Raw genomic sequence first — 20,917 nt, 5'->3', positions numbered from 1 at the left:
GTAGAGTGAAAAAGCTGAGCCGAGAGCAATAGGCCCCAAGTTCAAGTCCCAGTGCCAGCACATAAACACAACAACAAACAACGAACACTAAGGTTAAGTGCCCTAATCATCCTCAGCTGAGAAAACGAGAGACTGAGCGAGCAAGAGCTAGAAAGCAAGTGAGTGAGAGAGTTAAAGACCACAGGTGAGGAAGAGGAGTCCTATCTCCCTGCCCTGGAGATTCCTTTCTTCTGAAGCCTTCCAGGGACAATCTAAAGCTGCCTAAGCATTTGCAAACCAAACACTTCTCACAAATCAATGCAACCTGAAAGAATGAGGTGCTACACAAGGCACAATTTGAATGACCCTCAAAAACCTAAGTTGAAAAAGCCAGGCCAGGCACCAGTGGCTCACGCCTAGAACCCTAGCTACTCAAGAGGCTGAGATCTGAGGATTGCAGTTCTTGGACAGAAAACTCGGTGAGACTCTTGTCTCTAATTAATCAGCAAAAAGCCATTAGTAGAGCTGTGGTTCAAACTCTCAGTGAAGTAACCTTGAGTGAAAAAACCAGGGGACAGTGCTCAGGCCCTAAGTTCAAGTTCTAGTATTAACATACACACACACACACACACACACACACACACACACACGACACACACGACACACAGACACAGACACACACAGACACACAGACACAGACACAGACACAGACACACACACACAGACACACACACACACACACACACACACACACACACACACACACACACACACACATACACCAGGGTTCGAACCCAGCAAAGATGGGCATTGAGGTCCAAGTTCTGAGATCCTGACCAGGACTTAGAAAATACACAGATACCTGAAATACACAGATACCTGAAATGCACTCAACTGTCCAAGCCTGAGTCTCCCTTACTAATTCTAACGTGGAGTGGGTTTTGGGGGACCATGGATAGCATCTCCTCAGCCAGAGGGTAGAATCCCAGTCTTTACCAGCCCTGGGGCTCAGAGCCAGGTGCCAGGCAACCTTGTTCCATGGCAAACTCAACCAGCTCCTTCCTGCCTGAGCTTGGGCCAGCATCTGCACATCATAGCGCATGGGCCCTACATGACCCCAGAACCTTCTTGTGACGGGGACAGCCGGTGTCTCCAGTCTTCACCCCCTGGCCCCTCACAAAGACTGTCACACTGTTCTCGATCATTCCGCCAGCAGTCTTCAAAGCCCATGGTCCTTACAGAGCGCAACTGTCTCCACAGCCCCCAGCCAGGGAACCTGAAATCCTGGACACCCTCAGCCACACTGAAGCCTATTTTTCTGGCAAAGGCAGAACCGCTGCCTTGGGTCAGGGCCCAGTGCTGGGCCGCCAGCCAGGGCCCGGGAGCGGAAGGAGGGCAGATCCCCAATCATGGGTGATAATGGCTATTTTCAGCTCCCACCATCCTGGTGGGATCCAGGCGCTGAGTGGTCTCCACCACCTTACCCCTCCCACACATAAGACAATTAAAATGCTTACTGAAATATCTGGCTGCAAAGGTTTTCCTCTTGCTGGAAGCTGTGGCTGACATCCTGGAGCTGGCAATCCGTGTGGATTTCTTCTGGATCCTTTTTTTTGCCCCCTATAAAGAAGCAACCGCATCCTCAGGCAGACACGCTAATTCCTGGTCTCCAGTAACGGGAGACGAGCATCTATAGAAAAGAAATATATTTAGAATGCCCTTTATCTGCTGTTTGCTTGGATTTCAAACAGGAAGGCTGCTAAGGAGCAAGTCCCTGGGGGAGAGTGAGCCCAGGGACCTCGGTGTGGCCTGGGGGGAAGTCACGAGGCCAATGGGTATCGGTTCCTCAAATTGATAAAATGGGAACAGCAATGACAGCCACCTCTGAGAGGGACCAGGTGACCAGGAGTCAGCAGGAGGATGGAGGAAAGAAGGAGGGATGGAAGGGAGGAAGGAAGGAGAGAAGGAAAGAAGGAAAGAATGAGGGATGGATGGATGGAAGGAAGGAAGGAAGGAAGGAAGGAAGGAAGGAAGGAAGGAAGGAAGGAAGGAAGGAAGGAAGGAAGAAAGGAAGGAAGGAAGGAAGAAAGGAAGGAAGGAAGGAAGGGTTTTGTAAACAGTAAAGTCCTGGGCACAGATCATCTACTAGATTTGATTTATTCTTGTACCAGCTTCTTGCTTTCACTTGTTTTTTTTCCACTCAAGACTGGGACTGATTGATATTCTGCCGCTTGAGCCACAGCTCCACCTCTGGGTTTTTAGTGGTTTTAGGGATAAGACTCTCAGATTTGCTGTTCAGCCTGGCTTTGAACCATGATCCTGCATAGCTGGGATGACAGATGTGAGCCACCAGTGCTTGGCATTGATTTGAGTTTTCCAATGATTTGGATTTAAGGGGCTCTGTGTTGCCAAGTAGTCTGGACAGCAGGTGCAGACCACACTGCTTTGTAGGGTGATGTCCTGCATGTGCTGGTGCCTTGTGGGGAGTGTGTAGTACCCTGGCTCTGGGAAAAGTGAGGACTCAGTCCCCACACAGGTGTGGGGGAGCAAGGCCAGGAAAGGCCAGTCTTAGACCCCACCCAGCCCCAGAATGCTGGCTGCAGGGGCCCGGCTGCCCAATTCCACTTTCCAAAGCACCATTTAAACTTGTGGAAGACAGAGAGAAATCTGTCATGAGCTAGCCAAGTGACATCTTGACATCTACCACCATCAGCAATGGCCCTGAGGGTGTGTGTGTGTGTGTGTGTGTGTGTATGGTGTGTGTGTGTGTGTGTCTCAGGTGGCAGGCACAATATCACCTGCTTAAACACATTCTGTGTTTCCATAGGCAGAGGACCTGCCTTTTTCTCTCTCCTTCCTCCTCCTCCCTCCCTCCCTCCCTCCCTCCCTCCTTTCCTTCCTTCCTTCCTTCCTTCCTTCCTTCCTTCCTTCCTTCCTTCCTTCCTTCCTTCCTTCCTCCCTCCCTCCCTCCCTCCCTCCTTCTTTCCTTCCTTCCTTTCTTCTTTTCCTCCCTCTCTCCCTTTCTTCCTTCCTTTCATTCAACGAAACATGTCAACTTACGAGTACAATGCATCATTAATGTCACCCCTTTCACCATTCTCCTCTCTTTGTTTTTTAAGCTTTAAGTCGTTGTACATAGACATTTCAGCATGCCAGTATAACGTTTGTTTTTGTTCCAGTCCTGGGGCTAGAACTCAGAGTCTGGCTGCTGTCCCTGAGCTGTTTTACTCAAGCCTGGTGCTCTACTAACCACAGCTCCACCTCTGGTTTGTTTATTGGTTGGTTGGTGGGTAATTGGACTTTTCTACTTGAGCTGGCTTTGAACCTTGATCCTCAGATCTGGACCTCCTGAGTGACTAGGATTATAGGTGTGAGCCATTAACATCAGAGACTATATATCCCATATATGTATATATATGGAAATACAAAATTTAACAAAACACGTAGGAGATGACTATAGACAATCAAGCATTAGCAAATGGAACTCAGTAATAGATGAAAACATATCTCTTTCTCAAGCCCTTGATTTGGGTCAGTAACCAGCCCATCCTTGAGCCACTGTAAGCCACATGAGCAGGCTGGCTAAGCCTAGTGTCATGGCAAGTGCTGGGCAGGGCTAGATTCTCACAAGACATATACAAGAGGTAGGGGCTGGATTAGATGCTGAGGTGCTGAGACCAGGGTGGAGTGGCGGGGAGATGGATTCCATAACTACTGTGCAATCCAGAGAGGGAGAGAAACAAGAAAAATGCCTTCTAACTACTCTCCCCCACCCTCTCCAAAACCCACCTTTTAGTTGGGTGATAGTGGCTCACACCTGTACTCTTCGCTACTCAGGAGGCTGAGATCTGAGGATCAAGGTTCCAAGCCAGCCCAGGCAGGAAAGTCCATGGGACTCTTCAATTAACCACCAAAGAAGCCAGAAGTGGAGCTGTGGCTCAAGTGGTAGAGTGCTGGCCTTGAGCACAAAAGCTCAGGGACAGCGCCCAGGTCCTAAGTTCAAGCCCTAGGACTGGCACAAAAACCAACCAACCAACCAGCAAAACCCAACCCAAACCAACCACAAAGCCACCTTTGCTTCAGGGCAGGCTCAGAACCAGGATGCCCTGAGCTTTCACCCAGTGTAACTGGGTGCCCAGTTTGGCTCAGCTAGGGGGATGGTGGTGCTGGGGTGCTGGGGTGTGTGTGAGTGGGGAGATGGCCAGTCCCAGAGGAGAGCTGGACAGACCTAGGCCTGTCTGGAGATGACTCAGCCCGAAGCAGCCCAGCTGGCACTGCCATCAGCCTGCCTGGACTCACACCCCTGCACCCCACATCACCCCACTGCAGACGTTAACCACCGCTCCCACTTACTGGAAAGGACTGAACTGAGGGGTGGTTATCCCAGGGGAATTGCAAGGCACCCCAAGTCACACAGCATCATGTGACTGAGGGGAGGTGGGGATTTGAACTCCTATCTTCCAAGCATGGACGCACAGCCCTGTTTTGTTCTGTTGTGCTTTTAGCCACTTGCACACCCTCTGACCCTTCTGCTTGTGCCCCCCTGCTTCAGGGGTCCTGGGGGGAGGGAAGCTAGCCCCCCCCCCTCCGTGTTGCGTTGCTTGGCCCAGGCCTGCTCACCTGGGGGGGGGGTGGCAGGTGTCTCCCCCGCTGTCGGCTCCTCCCTTCTTCCTTCCCCGGGGCCTGGAGGCCGCGCTGCCCCTCACCCCGCGGGGTGGCCTTGGCTCTGCCCGGGGTCCCCCAGTGGCCGTCCGGCGGGCAGCGCCCGGGGCCCGGCGCCGGCGGAGCATGGTGCTGCTCCTCCCGGACGCCGCTGCGCGGATGGACGGCGGCCCGGAGGGCCGGGGCTGCGGGCGGGGCCGGGGCCGGGCCGGGCCGGGGCCTCAGCGAGCGGACCTCTGCGGGACAGGCGTGCGCTCCGCGGACGCCCAAATCCGCCGGCTTTGCCTGGCGTCCAGCGCCGCCTGGCGGTCACGGGAGGCACTGCGCCCCGGAACCCGGGACCTGGCCTGCTAATGCCTTGGGACTCCAGGGGTACCCGGGGTCCGCAGGGGCGCCCGGGGTGCGGGGGGGGGGGGGGCTGGATCCTCGGGGGCGCCAGCTGTGCGCGGTGGGGTCTGGGTCCTTGGGGGCGCCCGGGGTGCGCGGGGGTCCCCGGTCCGCGGGGGTCCCCGGGGTTCCGGGGTGCCGGGGTCCCGCGGCTCTGGCTGTAGGAAGTTGGGGTCCAGGAAGTGGTCCGCAGGAACCGCCTTCGGGCGCTGGAGGAGGGATCCGAGCCGGTCCCCAAGGCTCCTGCGGCCCTCACTTCGGGGACTGGGAAACTGAGGCAGGAACGTTTCGGTTCACCCCTTCGCGTCCTGGAGAGACAGCGGCAGGAGATCGTCCCCCGCAGGCGGGCCTGATGCGCGGGGCCCTGGCGGGCGGGCGGGCTGGCGGCGCGTGGAGGCCGGGCCGCTCTGTCCTGCCCCGGGCCGGGCCAGCCACGCAGCCCCGGGGACCGCTGGGGACGCCACACCCGGCCCCGGGGCGCTCAGGCGGAGTTCGCTGCCCGGGCGGGCCGGGGCGGGCAGGGCCGGGCGGAGGCGGAGGAGTCTGACTCCTCGGGGTCCCTGCTGGGGGCCCATTGACACCTGGGAAAGGAAGGCACCCGCGCCTGGGTTGGTTAAAGTAACGGAGAGCACTGGATGAGGGCGTGGCTGGGCTCCTAGCTCCCACGCTCTCCAAGAACAGGGTGTGGGGCTGAGGCAGCCCCCCCCCCCCCCCCCGCCAGAACAAAGGCACCGGGCAGAGTGGAGCTCCACGGTCATCTCCATCATCACTACCACCATCACCACCATCAACAGCAGCAGCCAAGGCAGCACTGGCTTCTCAGATGGGATTTCCTGCACCTGGCAAAAACGTCTGCACTTTAATGGACATGATGCACACAAAACACTCAGCCCCTGGGGTGACCACCGTGTGACCCAGCACTCCCAGGTGACCTCAGTGCTGGAGCTGGTGTGCATTTAGAGTCCAGTTGGCGATCAGCATGCTCCACACTGGTAGGTGGGATCAGGAGAGCCAGTGGCCCGGCTATGGCTGCCCCTTGGGCCCCACCGGGTTTTCTGGTGACTGGATGGGGACCTGTAACTCCAATCAGAATCTAGAAACTGTCACCAGCAGAACAGGCTTCCTCAGGATGATCATGGGGCTGGAGGAGCCATGGAACCCACACCCCACTCTACAGGGCTTCCAGTGTGCACTCTCTCTCTCTCCTCCCTCTCCCTCTCCCCTCCTCCTCCCTCTCCCTCCCTTCTCCCCCTCTCCCTCTCTTACTTCCCCACTCTCTCTCTCCTTCCCTCTTTCTCTCTCTCTTGTACTGTGGCTTGAACTCAGGGCCTTACACTTTTTCACTCAAGAAGGGCTCTTTATCATTTGGCCACTTGGAGCCACACCTCTACTTCAAGATTCTGGCTGGTTAATTGGAAATCAGAGTCTCACAGACTTCTCCACCTGGGCTTCAATCCTCCAATCTCAGCCTTCTGAGTAGCTAGGATTACAGGTGTGATTCCAGACACTGGTGCCCAGCCTGCAAACACTCCTGCCACTCAACTGCAGGGGCCCATCAGGACACCTCGGCCACAACCTTTGTGTGACAAGAACATCTCTCAGCTGCTGTTTGTCTCTGGGGTTTGAGAACTACATGTGTGTGGAGGTGAGCATCTCGTGAGCAGTGAGATCCCACCAAACGTTGGCATTGGGAAGCTGGCATGTTGATCCTGGAGAGCAGGAAGCTTAGCTCAAGAGTAGCCCACATCTGGGAAAGCAGCTGTTGTGTTAGAGATGGGGACCAGGAATTATCATAGAAAGATCAGCTCCCACTGACACAGCTCGAACATGGCAGAGGCTAAAATAATGGCCCAAGAGTCTCCTTCATGCAGTACCCTTTCTGGTAGGAGGATCGAGAGTCTAGATTTCTTGAATACTCAAGCGGAGAGGCTGAGTGAAGCAGATGGACCTACACTGTCTCCTGGCCAGGAGCTTTGCCTGCTCCTGCAGCATGGAAACCATGCTTGCAGCTGGGCCTGACGTCTGCTGATGCAGACTGGAGCCCCCATGCAGCTCAGGCAGGTAGAGAGCCATTGCATGTTAAAATGACATCACTTCCATTGAGGAGCTTAAATTATTTCACTGATTTTCATTTATTTATTTATTATTTATTTTTCTGCTGGTGCTGCAGCTTGAACTCAGGGACTGAGCCTTGTCCCTTTGTTTTGGTGTTTTTGTTTTTGTTTCTTTTCCACTCAAGGCTCTACCACTTGAACCACATCTCTACTTTCAGCTTCTTGCTGAAAGTAATAAGACCTCATGAACTTTCCTGCCCTGGGTGGCTTTGAACTTCAGCCCTCAGATCTCAGCCTCCCAAGTAGCTAAGATTACAGGTGTGAGGTCACCAGCACCAAGCCCACTTCACTGATTAAAAAAAAAAAATTCTGCCTGAGGGCCGCAGGCAACCTGTTTTGGCTCAGACACAGTGAGTGCCAAGTGCAGGTGTGTCAACTAAGAACTTCTGAAACAGGATTTGTGATTGGTTGATATTCAACATATCAGTGCTAAGAACTCCTGAAACAAGACTTCTGATTGGTTGATATTCATTGTGTCTCACCTCAGGAGAAGCCAGTCTGAATACTCCAGAGACAAAATGCCTGGCTGGGACAGGTAAAGACTGTCAATCACACAAGAGGGAGCTGGGAGCTAACACCCATAATCCTAGCTACTCAGGAGGCTGAGATCTGAGGATTGAGGCTCTAAGCTAGTCTAAGCAATAAAGTCCATGAGAGTCTTATCTCTACTTCATCATCACCAAAATTCCAGACATGGAGCTGTTGTTTAAGTGGTAGAGGTGGGTCCCAGGCCTTGAGTTCAAGCCCCACTATTGACACACACACACACACACACACACACACACACACACACACACACACACACACACACACAGGGAAACAGGCCCAGATCTAAAGCTAGGGAAAAAATGTGCAGTTTGGCCTTTGGCCCAAGCCTCGTTGTCATGGACAAAGATTTGCTTTATGAATGTGATTCCTCCCTAAATGATCTGAAAATAAACTCTAACATAAAATTCAATAGTTTTCCAGAGATGTTTTGCTTGTTTGTGTTTGTGTAGATTTGCTTTTACATCATTTTGGGCTCCTAGTGGTTATCAGTGTAGAGAAGCCGGGTGTTGCTTTCTGTGTGTAAACAGAGTCAGTGCTAGGGCCAGGGCTGGCTGCACCATGCTTCTTTGTTTTTTGGTGGGTCGTGGGGCCTGAACTCTGGGCCTGGGCGCTGTCCCTGAGCTCTTCAGCTCAAGGCTAGCACTCTGTCACTTGAGAGCCACTTCCGGCTACTTCCAGCTTTTTCTGCTTATGTGGTACTGAGGAATCGAACCCAGGGTCTCATGCATGCAAGGCAAGCATTCTTCCACTGAGCCACCTTCCCAGCCCCTGCACCATGCTTTTCATTCCCAGTAGGAGAACCCAATCAGAAGTCAACGATTCAGGCTGTAATTGGCAAATGTGGCCACAAGATGGCACAACTACCATGCTATTTAGAGTTTTTTGGTCTCCTCCCCCTCCCCCTCCCCCCTCTGCCCCCAATCAGTGCTTTGACATTGCCTGTGAGGAGACCTTACCCAGCAGGAGAGGCTTTGCCTCCTCAAAGCAATCCCAGGAGTCACTTGGAAAGCACCCAAAGCAATATGGGCTGGGGGGGGGGGAGGGGGAGGGACAAGCATCTAGATGACATAGGGAAGACCACAAGGCCAGAGAGGCTGAGGGTATTTTTTCATTATAAGAGAAACCTAATTATTCTAGCAAAACCTTTGAGATGATTTCTTTCTTTCTTTTTCTTTTTGATGGTTATAGAGCTTGAACTCAGGGCCTGGGTGCTATCCCTGAGATCTTTTGCTCCAGGCTAGCACTCTACCCTTTGAGCCACAGCACCACTTCTGGTTTTCTAGTGGTTATTTGGAGATAAGAGTCACAGGGTTGGCTTTGAACCCCAATCCTCAGATCTCAGCCTCCTGAGAAGCTAGGATTATAGGCAGGAGCCACTGGGTGCCCAGCTCTGAGATGATTTTTGACTGAATCAATGTGGAGCTAGAGTTCAGTTTTGAGTCCATTACTGTGACCAGTGCAGAGGCAACCCATGTGGTGCCCCATTGCTGAGGGATGATCCCCACTAACCTCCCCCCTCCCCACACACATGGAGTGAGGATGAGTGAAGGGAGGCCCCTCAAAATCCAAACTGTCATAGCTGGGTGCAGCTGGGTGGTGTGTTTAACCACACAACCTCACTGCTGTGGTTCTGCTCATTAATGAAAAGGAACGAGCTGTTTACAACATGCCATCACTGAAAAGAAAGGTTTTTGTTGTCTCAATCCATGGTCCCGTGGCCCTGCTGCTTTGGACCTGTCATGGCAGGAGCACATGGTAGAAGAGGCTGTTTGCTCCATGCAGCTGGGAAGCAGAGAGAGATACCCCCATTCAAGAGCAAACCTCCAATGGCCTAATTTCCTCCTGCTAGGCCCCACCTCCTAAGTAACTGACCATCTCCTCATGGCTAGAAGCCACGCCTTCAACATATGAGTCTTTAGGGTAGATACCAACACATATTTACACACACACACACACATGCACACACACACACACACACACACACACAAGGTCATATACTGCATGATTCTATTTATATAACCACTGAAAGATCACAAGATTCTAGAGATGGGAAGCAGGCAGCCAGGAGTCTGGGGTCAGAGGCAGGCAGGAGAACCGAAGGCTGCTGGGAGGGAGGTTGTCATGGTGACAAGAATCGCACCTCACTTGTTCTGTGATATCTACACGTGGGATAAAAGACTGGGCTGGGTTGTGGCTCTAGTGGTAGCGTGTTTTCCCAGCATACATGAGGCCCTCAGTTCAAATCCCAGTCTGAACTTAATTTCCTCTTGTCATGGGAGCAGGGTCCATGCCGATAAGAGCTGTGCCTGTAATCCCAGTCCCGAGCCCGTGACCCAATTCCAGGACACTTGGGTCCAGTCACTCTCTTTTTTATTTTTTTGAGGCTGCACAAAAGATGGGCCCTAGTCCAGGAAGCAGATGTTTGGGGCTCAGAGAAAGGTAAACCCCCACGGACCTCATATTCAAAGGACAGAAACACCACCCACATATTCCTCAACAAATGTGGACTAGGTGTCCCAGCGGCAGGAGTCTTCCTGGACAAGTGACTTTTCCAGTGGGCACTAGGACACCAGCAGTGTGTCCCAGGTCTACATGCCTGCGTGTCCAGTGGGTGGCGCTCTGGGGCCAGGATGCTGCCCAGAGCATCGCGGTCCCACAGGGAGCAGCTTTGGGATGATGAGCAGGGCAGGCTTTTTTTGTGGCCCACAGCAACTGCTAGCGTGGGCACCAATGCCCTGCAGGGAGACTTCTGGGTTTGCTGGCCCTGGGCCAGGGAGCTTTGCTGCCATCAGCCTGGGGCTCAATGCTTGCTTTGAAAAGTAAAAATTTCAATGAATGCCACCTAAACTAGTGTTTTAAGAAATCAAGTGTTGGCTGGGAATGTGGCTTAGTGGTACAATACTTGCCTAGCATGGATGAAGCCCTAAGTTTGATTCCTCAGTACCACATACACAGAAAAAGCCAGAAATGGTATTGTGGCTCAAGTGATAGAGTGTTGGCCTTGAGCAAAAGAAACTCAGGGATAGTGCCCAGGCCCCAAGTTCAAGGCCCAGGACTGGCAGAAAAAAGAAAGAAAGAAAGAAAGAAAGGAAGAAAGGAAGAAAGAGAGAGAGAAAGAAAGAAAGAGAGAGAGAAAGAAAGAAAGAAAGAAAGAAAGAAAGAAAGAAAGAAAGAAAGAAAGAAAGAAAGAAAGAAAGTTGAGTTGGAGGCATGCCTGTGGCTCCTGCCTGTAATCCTAGCAACTTGGGAGGCTGAGATCGAAGGGTGGCACATTCAAAGTTAGCTCAGGCAATAAAGTCTTTGAGACTCTGATCTCCAGTTAACCAGCAAAAAGGCTGAAAGTGGAGGTGTGGCTCAAGTGGTAGAGCACCAGCCTTAAGCAAAAAAGCCACGCAAGAGGCTGAAGCTTGAGTTCAAGCCTGAGTGTGGTACACACACATACACACACACACACATGCACACATGCGTACACACATGCACACTTTGAAGCAGTTTTATTTTAAAAAGCCTTGTCAATACTAGGCCATTCTCTGAGGCTAGATTCACAGAGGGGCCAATAAAACACCAAGTGTGGGTCTTTCTGCAACATTATCAGGCGCAAAGGCACCGGGCCTTTGTGGGTGAGGTCACTTCCCCCATCTAGAAAGCAATGATTCCACATCTCCTAGTTTCTGCGGAAGCACCTACAGGCTTCTGCAGGGGGCTGGGCCAATCATAATGACTCTGCCTAGAAATGTCCCCTCAGAACTTGAAGTGAACCTGTGTTGAGGTTTGAGAATTCAAATGTGCTCTGTGTGCTGGTGCCTGGGTGGCTCCGACAGAAAGCAGAAGTGGCTTTGCTTGTCTGACTTTCCCTCTCCTTTAGCACTCAGCTCCCTGGGGTCAGGGCAGGCCTGGAGTGGATGCCTGTAGATGCTGCTATTTGAGCCAGTGGCTGGCAGTTGGTGGTGGGGAAAGTAGCCCATTCATGGAGCTTGTTTCCCCTAGGCCTATGGATCTGCAGAGCCATGACAACCCAAATGTCACAGTTTCCCGGGGGGGGGGGGGGCAGGCAGGCAGGTACGGCAGGCCCAACTTCGATTGCCAAACAGGAGTGTGACAGAGAGGGAAAATATCAAACAAATCAGGAGCTATGCAGGAATAGACACATCGGAATGAAGCCCATCAGTGTATCAATATATACCATGAATCTGGGTTAATAAGCACAATAAAAATAGAAGTCAGCACTCAAAGTTCAATGCCCAGGGTTCTTCTTGCTTCAGTCCCTTGGTGGCTTGCACCTGCCATCCTAGCTAGTCAGGAGGCTGAGATCTGAGGATTGCTGTTTGAAGCCAGCCTGGGCAGAAAAGTGAGACTCTGATCTTCAATTAACCTGAAAATAGCCAGAAGGAAATGTGTGGTTCAAGTGGTAGAGTGCCAGGCTTGAGTGAAAGAACTAAAGGAGAGGGTGTAGGTCCTGAGTTCAAGCCTTAGTATGGAAAACTTTTTAAAAAATGGGAGAGCCCTGCTGTACAGAGAGGGTACTTATTTTTCCTGAATCTCAAGAACAGGGGCATGAGACAGACAAGCCTCCCCGGCACCCCTCCAGCCCTGAGGCCTGTGGAAACGCGCATGCACTCCGGAGAAAATCGTGGATGCCATGGAGAATGGCTCCATACCCCGCCTGGCTAAGCATGTGCATTCCACTCACTTCTCACAAAAACCAAAATCCACTCAGATGACCGCGCTCATCTTGCCTCAGATGAGGTGCGGATGATGCCAGGCAGGGGTGGGCGTCATCAGTTTGATATTAAAGACCTTCCCCTCACCAGGCACTGGTGTCATCCTAGCTACTCAGGAGCTGAGAGTTGAAGATTGTGGTTCCAGCCCAGGTAGGAAAGTTTGTGAGACTTATCCTTACCTAACCAACAAAAAGCTGGAAGTGGAGCTGTGGTTCAAGTGATACAGCGCCAGCCTCAAGATGAAAAAGCTAAGCGGCAGCACCTACGCCCTGAGTTCAAGCTCCGGTACTGGCACGTACACCCCCACACACATCCTTACTTTGATGCCCCCACCCCCCGGAGGTGGGGGAGGGAGTTTCCCAAGCTGGCCTCAGAGAGCTCTGCAGCTTCCGGTACCATACTAAAGTGCAGTTCATCTAGCAGCATCTGGGATGGCTGGGCTTGGGTGGCAAGTTTGAGCTCTTGTGGGTAGGGCGTGTCTGGGAGGCACGCCTGAATAGAGGCCCACAGGGACCCTGGGCCAGTTGGCGAGGGGACTACTGGGGCATGGAGCGGTCCCACCTGCAGCACATGCTCTTCCTTTTTGATCAAAAGCGGTGGCAGCCAGGCACCAGTGGCTCCCGCCTATAATCCTCACTCCTCAGGAGGCTGAGATGTGAGGGTCATGATTGGAAGCCAGAGTAGGCAGGAAAGTCCAAGAGACTGTTATTTCCAGTTAACCACTAAAAGCCAGAAATGGAGCTGTGGCTGAAGTGATAGAGTGCTAGCCTTGAAATTAAAAAAAAAAAAAAAAAAAAAACCACTCAGGGACAATGTCCAGACCCTGAGTTCAAGCCTCAGGGTCAACACACACACACACACACACACACACACACACACACACACAAGCAAACAAAATGTCAAGCAGGAGCTTGGTGTCCTCCCACAGAGGATAGTTGGCCCAGCCTTTCTCCTTTTTAACTATCTTTCCAGGAGCCTAGAGGGAAGTCTACAGAAGTGTCTGACCTTGAGCAAGCTCACACATCTAAGCACAGAAGCTTGCTGCCACATCTTGCTTTCTGCTCCACCACCCACCCTGGGCCACTCCCAGGGGACCTGCTGACCTCACTCCATGCTTCTGTCCCCACGCACCCCCTGAACCCAGCAAATGATGCCAATAGTGCCTCCACCCACCTCCAGGCACCATCAGACCATGCAATGCCTTGCTTCTCCCCCTACTCCAACCTCTTGCTTTGGTTATATTTTGAATAGGGTCTCACTTTTATCTTTCCAGTATTGGGGCTTGAACTAAGTGCCTCAAATTTGCAGTGCTCTACCACTTGAACCATATGCCCAGTCCTGCTTTTTGTTGGTTAATTGGAAATAAGATTCTCACAGACTTTTCTGCTTGGGCTAGTTTTGATCTTTAGATCCTAGCCTCTTAAGTAGCTAGGATTACAGGCATGAGCTACCATCAACAGCCTCAAACTTCTTAAGAGAAATAATAAGACTAATGAACTGTACTTCGGTAAACAGGTAAGAAAAGACTGAAATTTTATCTTCACCAAACTCCAAATTAGCTGTTAGTATATTAGTGGTTTTAAAAATCTTGTTTCTTATTCCTTATATTGTTGCACAAACTGTAAGCTTAACATTCTTATAAAAGTCAGAAAAATACAATTTTAAAATCACTAATGTCTGTGAGGCTGAGATCTGAGGAGCACAGTTCGAAGCCAGTTTGGGAAGAAACCAAAAAGTCACAAAAAACTAGAGCTGGGGCTCAAGTGGTAGAGCACCAGCCTTGAACAAAGAGCTCAGGGACAGTGCATAATCCCAGAGTTCAAGTCTCAGGACTGGCACACACACACACACACACACACACACACACACACACACACACACACACACACACACACTCACTAACTCCTTTGTATAGCATAATTTTTCCTTATCTGAAGCCTGTTTCCATTTTCCTGTGGTCAGCCATGATCTAAAGACATCAAGAGGAAAAACTTCCAGAAAGAGACAGTTCACAAATTGGGTGTTGCATGCTGCTCTGAGCAGCACAGTGAAAGTTTGCACCATCCTGCTTCATCCTGCCCTGGATGGGAGTCATCCCTTCACCCAGCGAGTCTGTTCTGTGTATACCACCTGCCCCAGAGTCACGTGGTGGCTGTCTTGGCCAGTAGATCCATTAATGAGGAATCACAGTGCTGGAATTCAGTTCAGCCATACTTGACTTAGCCATGGCCCCAGAGCACAAGAGTGGCTATCTTGGAGGACAACAAAGGTACAAAACATTGAAGGACAACTGTCATTCTAGCTACTCAGGAGGCTGGGGTCTGAGAATCATGGTCCATAGCCAGCCTATGGCAGGAAAATTCATGAGACTCTTATCTCCAGTTAACCAGCAAAAACCTGAAAGTAGAGCTGTGGTTCAAGTAGTAGAGCACCAGCATTGAGCAAAAAGAGCTAAGGGACAGTGTCCAGGCCCATACCGGTACACACTCACTAAACAGTTGAAAATATGTTTAATACATATATCGACCAAACATGGCAGCTCAGCCTGGCTTATTTCTGACATGCTCAGAACATTTGCATTAGCCTATGTCAGAAAAAAAATCATCAAATTCAAAGCCTATTTTACAATTTAGTATTGAATATTTCATGACATTAGTTGTATATCTGTATCATATTCACAACACCATGCATTCTAGAATACAATCGTGCTGACATATGTCTACCTTGGGAAAAGACCAAAATCCAACATTTGTAGCCTGGCTTCTAAGGATTACATATTGCTTTTGCTACATCATAAAGTGGAAGAGTTACAAGCCAAAGAATGTAACTCCAGGACCATCTGTACATTGTACTAAGGTAGAAGCTCCAGAGTACATTGTTGGATTATTTTTCTTTATACAGGAAATCTTTTAAGAGAAGGATACCATTAGTCGATTCTTACGGATGCATTTGCTTTAAATAGCATCTTTTCTTTCCTCTAGAACCAAGCATCCATTGGTAGCTTCTTTCTCTTGCCTCAAAAGAACCTCCTTTGGAATTTCTTATAGGGAAAGGCAGCTGGAGATGAATGACCTCAGCTTTCATTGATCTGAAATCATGATTTCATCCTTAGTTTCCCCACCCCCCAGGATATTCACTGCCTTGAATTACGAGTTGACAGTGTTTATTTTTGTCTTTAGCATGTTACAGATGTCTTGCTATTGTCATATGACTTGCATTGTTTCTGATAAACATCAGCCGTGTGTGTGTGTGTGTGTGTGTGTGTGTGTGTGTGTGTGTATGCTGGTCCTGGGGCTTGAACTCAGGGCCTGTGTGATGTCCTGGAGCTTTTCTGCTCAAGGTTGAAGCTCTATCCCTTGAGCCACAGTTCCACTTACAGCTCTTTGGTGGTTAATTGGATATAAGAGTCTCATGTACTCTCCTCCTTGGGCTGGCTTTGAACTGTGATCCTCAGCTCTCAGCCTCCTCCTGAGTATCTAGGATTATAGGCATGAGCCACTAATTCCTGGCTCATAAATTATATATTTTTGTTCTCCTATATGGAATATTTCTTTTTAAAGACAATCCTTCAGTTTTGATTTTCAAGATTTTAGCCTTGATGTGTCCTGTCCTGCATGGGTCCTTCAGATTTTTCTTGTCATCGTCCATCCTGGGCTCATGGCCCAGATCCTCAGCAGGACACGTCTCTTATTTTGACTGCCGTCTACTAACAGTTGTGCATCGATGAGCTGAGGATTTCTCACAAACACTGTCTTCATCTTGACATGGATCTTGGAACCTATTGCTTCTGTGACAGATCATGTTGCTGTTGCCTCTCACTGCCAGTCATTCACATGAGATTTGTTGGTCCAGGGCCATAGAAGCAGGCCGTGAGCTGCATGGGGCACCCACCCTTGCCTATGTGGTGGCATTGGCTTTGCAGAGGGCACGGGGAGGCATCCTGCAGGAGTGCTGCCCATTGAGGCAGGCGTGTTCTACATAGATAGCATGGGATGATTCCGCCTCAGATGTTCAACAGAATGGAAACTCAGACACTGCTTTTCAGGGACCTCCATCTTATTATTTGAAATGTCCTTTCACCACGATGGTGGTATTTTCCCATTATTGACAGCTGGACATCTGACACTTTCCATTGGTGACCCAAGTTTGATCTGATGGTTAAAAATGAAGAAATCCAAATGAGAACCTCTGAGCCTGGCGGAAGGGGGCTGGGGAGCTCATGCCATGCCCAGGGATGTGCTTGAGACATGACCTCTAATTGCCATTCACCTAAATGTCCTTATGGACTGAGACTCAGAAAGTGGAGGCAGGCACTACTGGTCCCACAGCTAATGGATATGAGTGCACATAAGATACAGAATTCAGGTCTATTGGGCTGAGCTTTCCCTTGGCCTCACCCGGCACTGCTTGCCCATGGGGTCCTTGGGTGGGGGGTGGTGCACAGCCCCAGGGGCCCTACGACAACGTCAAGCCAGCCTACCAGGCATTAGGCATGCAGCTCCGTCACGAGCTGGGGGTGGGCAGTCAGGCATCTGGGCGACTCCTCACTTCTGCTTTCTCCAGGAAATGAGCAGAGACCCAGCTCCATGACTGATTCATAGTGAAACACTGTTGGGTCCCCTTCCAACGGCGCCTGAGAGGCTGTGGCCAGCATGGAGGCAGCCGAGCCATTTGACACCGTCGAGCCCTGACTGCTGCTTTTCCAGGTAGGTAGCTCACTTTGTCCTTGGCCAAGGTAGGGCTGGGGGTAACCATTGGTCAGGGTCCTGACTCCCTGCTGGTGGCCTTCTGGGGAATTTGTGACCACCAGTGCCTGGCTGAGTCTGCAGACGTGAGGGGAGCCTTAGCAGGAAGTGTGTGGTCAGATTCGCTCTGTGCCCTTGTTAGCAGGAGGCTTTGTCACTGTGGATCCTTTTTCATGGCTTTGTTGTGAGCTGCCAGGGCTGGGGAAGGCTGGCTTTGGCCTGTCCCAGCTGTGAGTGTAACACTGACTGAACCCAGCCCTCGTGTAGCTTCAAAGAGCCCCGGGTCATTCCAGAGTGGACATCAGAAGAGCTGGCCAGCCCCAGCCCCAACAGGGCTGAGGGTCTGGTGAGCAGATGCTGCTTTGAGCCTTAGTTCCTTCATCTGAATTACCACATCCAACTTTTGAAATATGGACATTTTCTGAATAAATAGAACCACCTGTCTCATTGAGTATGGGCTCTTCTCTTTCTTCCCACCTTGAACCTTCTAGAACACTGAACTAATCCTTTGTCTCAACTCTTTGGCAGCAATACCTACAGGTTTTGTGGGCTGCCCTTTCTGTGGAACATTTAGATTTTAGCATAGCTTTCTGCATTTGGTTTGTTTGCTTATTTAATTGTGCTGGTACTGGAGCTTGCACGTGGGGCCTGGGCACTATCCCTGAGCTCTTTTGCTCAACGCTAGCACTCTACCACTTGGAGCCACAGCTCTGCTTCCACTGTTCTGGTAATTAATTGGAGATAAGAGTATCACAGAGTTTCTTATCCAGGCTGGCTTCAGACAGTGATCCTCAGATTTCAGCCTTCTGAGTAGCTAGGATTATAGGTATGAGCCACCAGTGCCATGCTTTGTTTGTTTATTTAATTGTGCTAGTCCTAGGGCTTGAACTCAGGGCCTTGCACACTTGCTTTTTTTGGCTCAAAGCTGATGCTCTATCACTTGAGCTACACTTCCAACTTGTGAGTGTTTGGTGGTTCATTGAGATAAGAGTCTTTTGGGTTATTCTGCCTGTGCTGAGTTTGAACTGCAATCTCCAGATCTCAATCTCCTGAGTAGATAGGATTCCAGGACTGAGCCACTAACACCTGGCTTACATCTATTTAAATGTTCAAATATTTATTAGAGATATGTTATTCAGTAGACACTTTGTGAAAAAGGACCTATACAACTTGTGGGCAGGTATGGGAGGGAGAAACTGGGGGAAAGAGAAGGAAGAGTTGACACTGGACACTGTCCAAAAAAAAAAGGAAACTATTCATTACCTGACTTATGGATGTAACCTCTCTGCATAATACCTGAACAATAACAATAAAATATTTTAAAAATATTTATTAAGAGGCCATTCTCCTGCCTGGCAGGAGCTAGCAAAGGAGAAGTCTGTGTTGCTCAGTGCTGTGAAGTGAAGTAGATGAGGGGTAGCAGGTTGGGAGACCAGAGGCCAGAGCTCCCAGGGAGGAGATCTGAAGAAGAGGCCTGTGCCCTAGGGGCTCCTCAGGAGAATCTGGTCTGAGGAGGGAGACCCAGAGGCCAGACTGGCAGAGTGGACAAGAGAGAGTTGGGATCAGACTGAGAGTTAGGGAATGGGGTCAGGCCAGGGAGAATCCTCCTGTCTGCCCATGCTGAGGCCCTGGGATGAACTCCGTGGACCTGGGAACATGGCCAATGTAGAATAGACAGAAAGGTCAGAGAAGAGACATAAATGAGGTGTAGGAGGGGTAAAATTACATAGACCCTCTGTGCTACACCTTAGGTGCCATTAAAGATTAAAGATCCTCATCATTTCTTTTCCTGTTTTCTTTCTGCCCCTCCCTCCCTCCCTCCCTCCCTCCCTCCCTCCCTCCTTTCCTTCCTCCCTTCATTTCCTTCCTGGTACTGGGGCTTAAACTCAAGGCCTATTATACTTGCTTGGCTTTTTCATATAAGGCTGGTGCTCTACCACTTGAACCACACTCTTACTTCTGGCTTTTTGCTGGTTAATTGGAGATAAGCATCTCATAGACTTTCCTGCCCAAGCTCCCTTTGAACCTCCATCTCAGATCTCAGTCTCCTGAGTAGCTAAGATTACAGGCTGGAGCCCCTGGTGTCCAGTTAGTCTAATTTTTGATGTATTTAATGACATCACTGTGACATGTCATAAGTGATAGAAAATTAATGGAGTAGAAACAGGAGTGAGAAAGAGAAAGCCTACCTACGAGCGATGATAATGTAAGGAAGAGAATGATGAGGTGAGAGACACGTGTATTACAGATAGTGGGACTAGAAGGGCCAATTTTAGAATTACACCAGGTAGACTTTCATTCTGTTTGACTCCACAGCCTGGGTACCCTCTGCACAAGCAGCATTTAACCCAAGCCCCAGGTGTTCGCTTTACACCTGCATGTAGAGATGATCAGCATCTGCCCCACTGGATGCCTGCTGTAATCGTGGAAGGATCTGTGTTATCAGACTTGGAAACTGGAAAGGGCTGGCACCTGCTACTGGTGGCTGCTTCTAATCACCAGGTGGCCCAGTGGTAGGACAAGTTTGACGTGGGATCGGCAGCCATAGAGCTGTGCCTGGAAGACAGCAAGATACAGACGTGTAGAGGAAGCAAAGGCTTCCTGGGAGAAGCAGCTGGCTGAGGAGAGGCAGAGAGTCCGGGGGCCAGACCCTGGGACATTAGAGAAGGAAGGAGGAAGATCTTATGGTCCACAGCCTGGAACTTGGGAACAACCCTAGAGGATATGAGAGCTGATGAAGATTGTGTGTGTGTGTGTGTGTGTTTGATGATCCTGAGGCTTGAATTTAGGGCCTGGGTACTATCTTCTCTTGATCAAGGCTGGCACTCCACCACTTGAGCCACAGCTCTACTTCTAGCTTTTTGGTAGTTAATCTCATGAACTTTTCTGTCCAAGCTAATTTTGAACCTCCATCCTCAGATCTCAGCCTCTGGAATAGCTAGGATTACAGGAGTGAGCCACTGGCACCCGGCCTCTCTTGGTTTATGTGAATCCGGCTTTTTTTTTTGGAGTCTTGCTTTGTCTATACATGAAATGGAAATAACTGTCAACCATCTTACAGATTTTTTACACTCTCTAGAGAATGTCAGCATCCCAACAGAAAGGAGTAGATATTCAGTTATCTATGGCTGGCCAAGGACGGACATCTCAGGAGGACAAGCTACCATCTTGGCTTCCATCCTGAGAGGCTCCTGGTTAGAGGATGCGCTTGTTTCTGTGCTGTTTCCTGCCTGTGTCTTTGTATCCTTGGCTCCACAGTAGATAAGCTGGGGGATCCTTATTCATGGGTACCACTCTCTAGCCATGCTTAGCAATGTGGCAATTGGTCCAAATACGGAAATATAAAACCAGCTCCTTGCTGGACACAGGTGGCTCATGTCTATAATCCTAGCTACTCAGGATGCTGAGATCTGAGGATCACAGCTGGAAGCCAGCTGGAGCAGGAAAAGTTCAACAGACTCCTATCTCCAATTAGCCACCAAAAAGCCAGAAGTGGGGCTGTGGTTCAAGTGGTAGAATGGTAGCCTTGAGCAAAAGAGCTTAGAGATAGCACCTAGGTCCAGCTTTCAAGCCCTAGTACCAGCACGCACAAAAGAAAAGAACCATAACTACTCACTTAGAACAATACGATGTTATTCCTCCTACTAACCATTCCATGCCCTACCTCCCCCGCTCCTTGCTCCCCCTCAAGTTGTAAAGTTCATTTCCATTGTAGTGTCCTATGAGTATAACAGTGTATTTTCCCAACAGAATCTAGAAC

The 20,917-nt window shown here is 50.3% G+C and overlaps 1 protein-coding gene and 1 pseudogene across 2 annotated transcripts in view; one reads left to right on the top strand and one right to left on the bottom strand.

Annotated features, from left to right (window-relative positions):
- The window catches only part of LOC122122248, a 48,948-nt pseudogene extending 47,210 nt beyond the window's left edge, over positions 1 to 1,738 (bottom strand).
- A 15,251-nt stretch (positions 1,739 to 16,989) lies between these two features.
- The window catches only part of Wdfy4 (WDFY family member 4), a 270,144-nt gene continuing 266,216 nt past the window's right edge, over positions 16,990 to 20,917 (top strand). For both annotated transcript variants that reach the window (XM_042696276.1, XM_042696275.1), the window contains exon 1: positions 16,990 to 17,118. The gene's annotated coding sequence lies outside the window, so the exon portion shown is untranslated. The remainder of the gene's footprint in view (positions 17,119 to 20,917) is intronic.

This window comes from Dipodomys spectabilis, unplaced genomic scaffold (genome assembly GCF_019054845.1).
Source record: "Dipodomys spectabilis isolate Male_0828 unplaced genomic scaffold, ASM1905484v1 ptg000207l, whole genome shotgun sequence".
Taxonomy (NCBI): domain Eukaryota; kingdom Metazoa; phylum Chordata; class Mammalia; order Rodentia; family Heteromyidae; genus Dipodomys; species Dipodomys spectabilis.
This window is presented reverse-complemented; position numbering and strand designations above follow the sequence as displayed.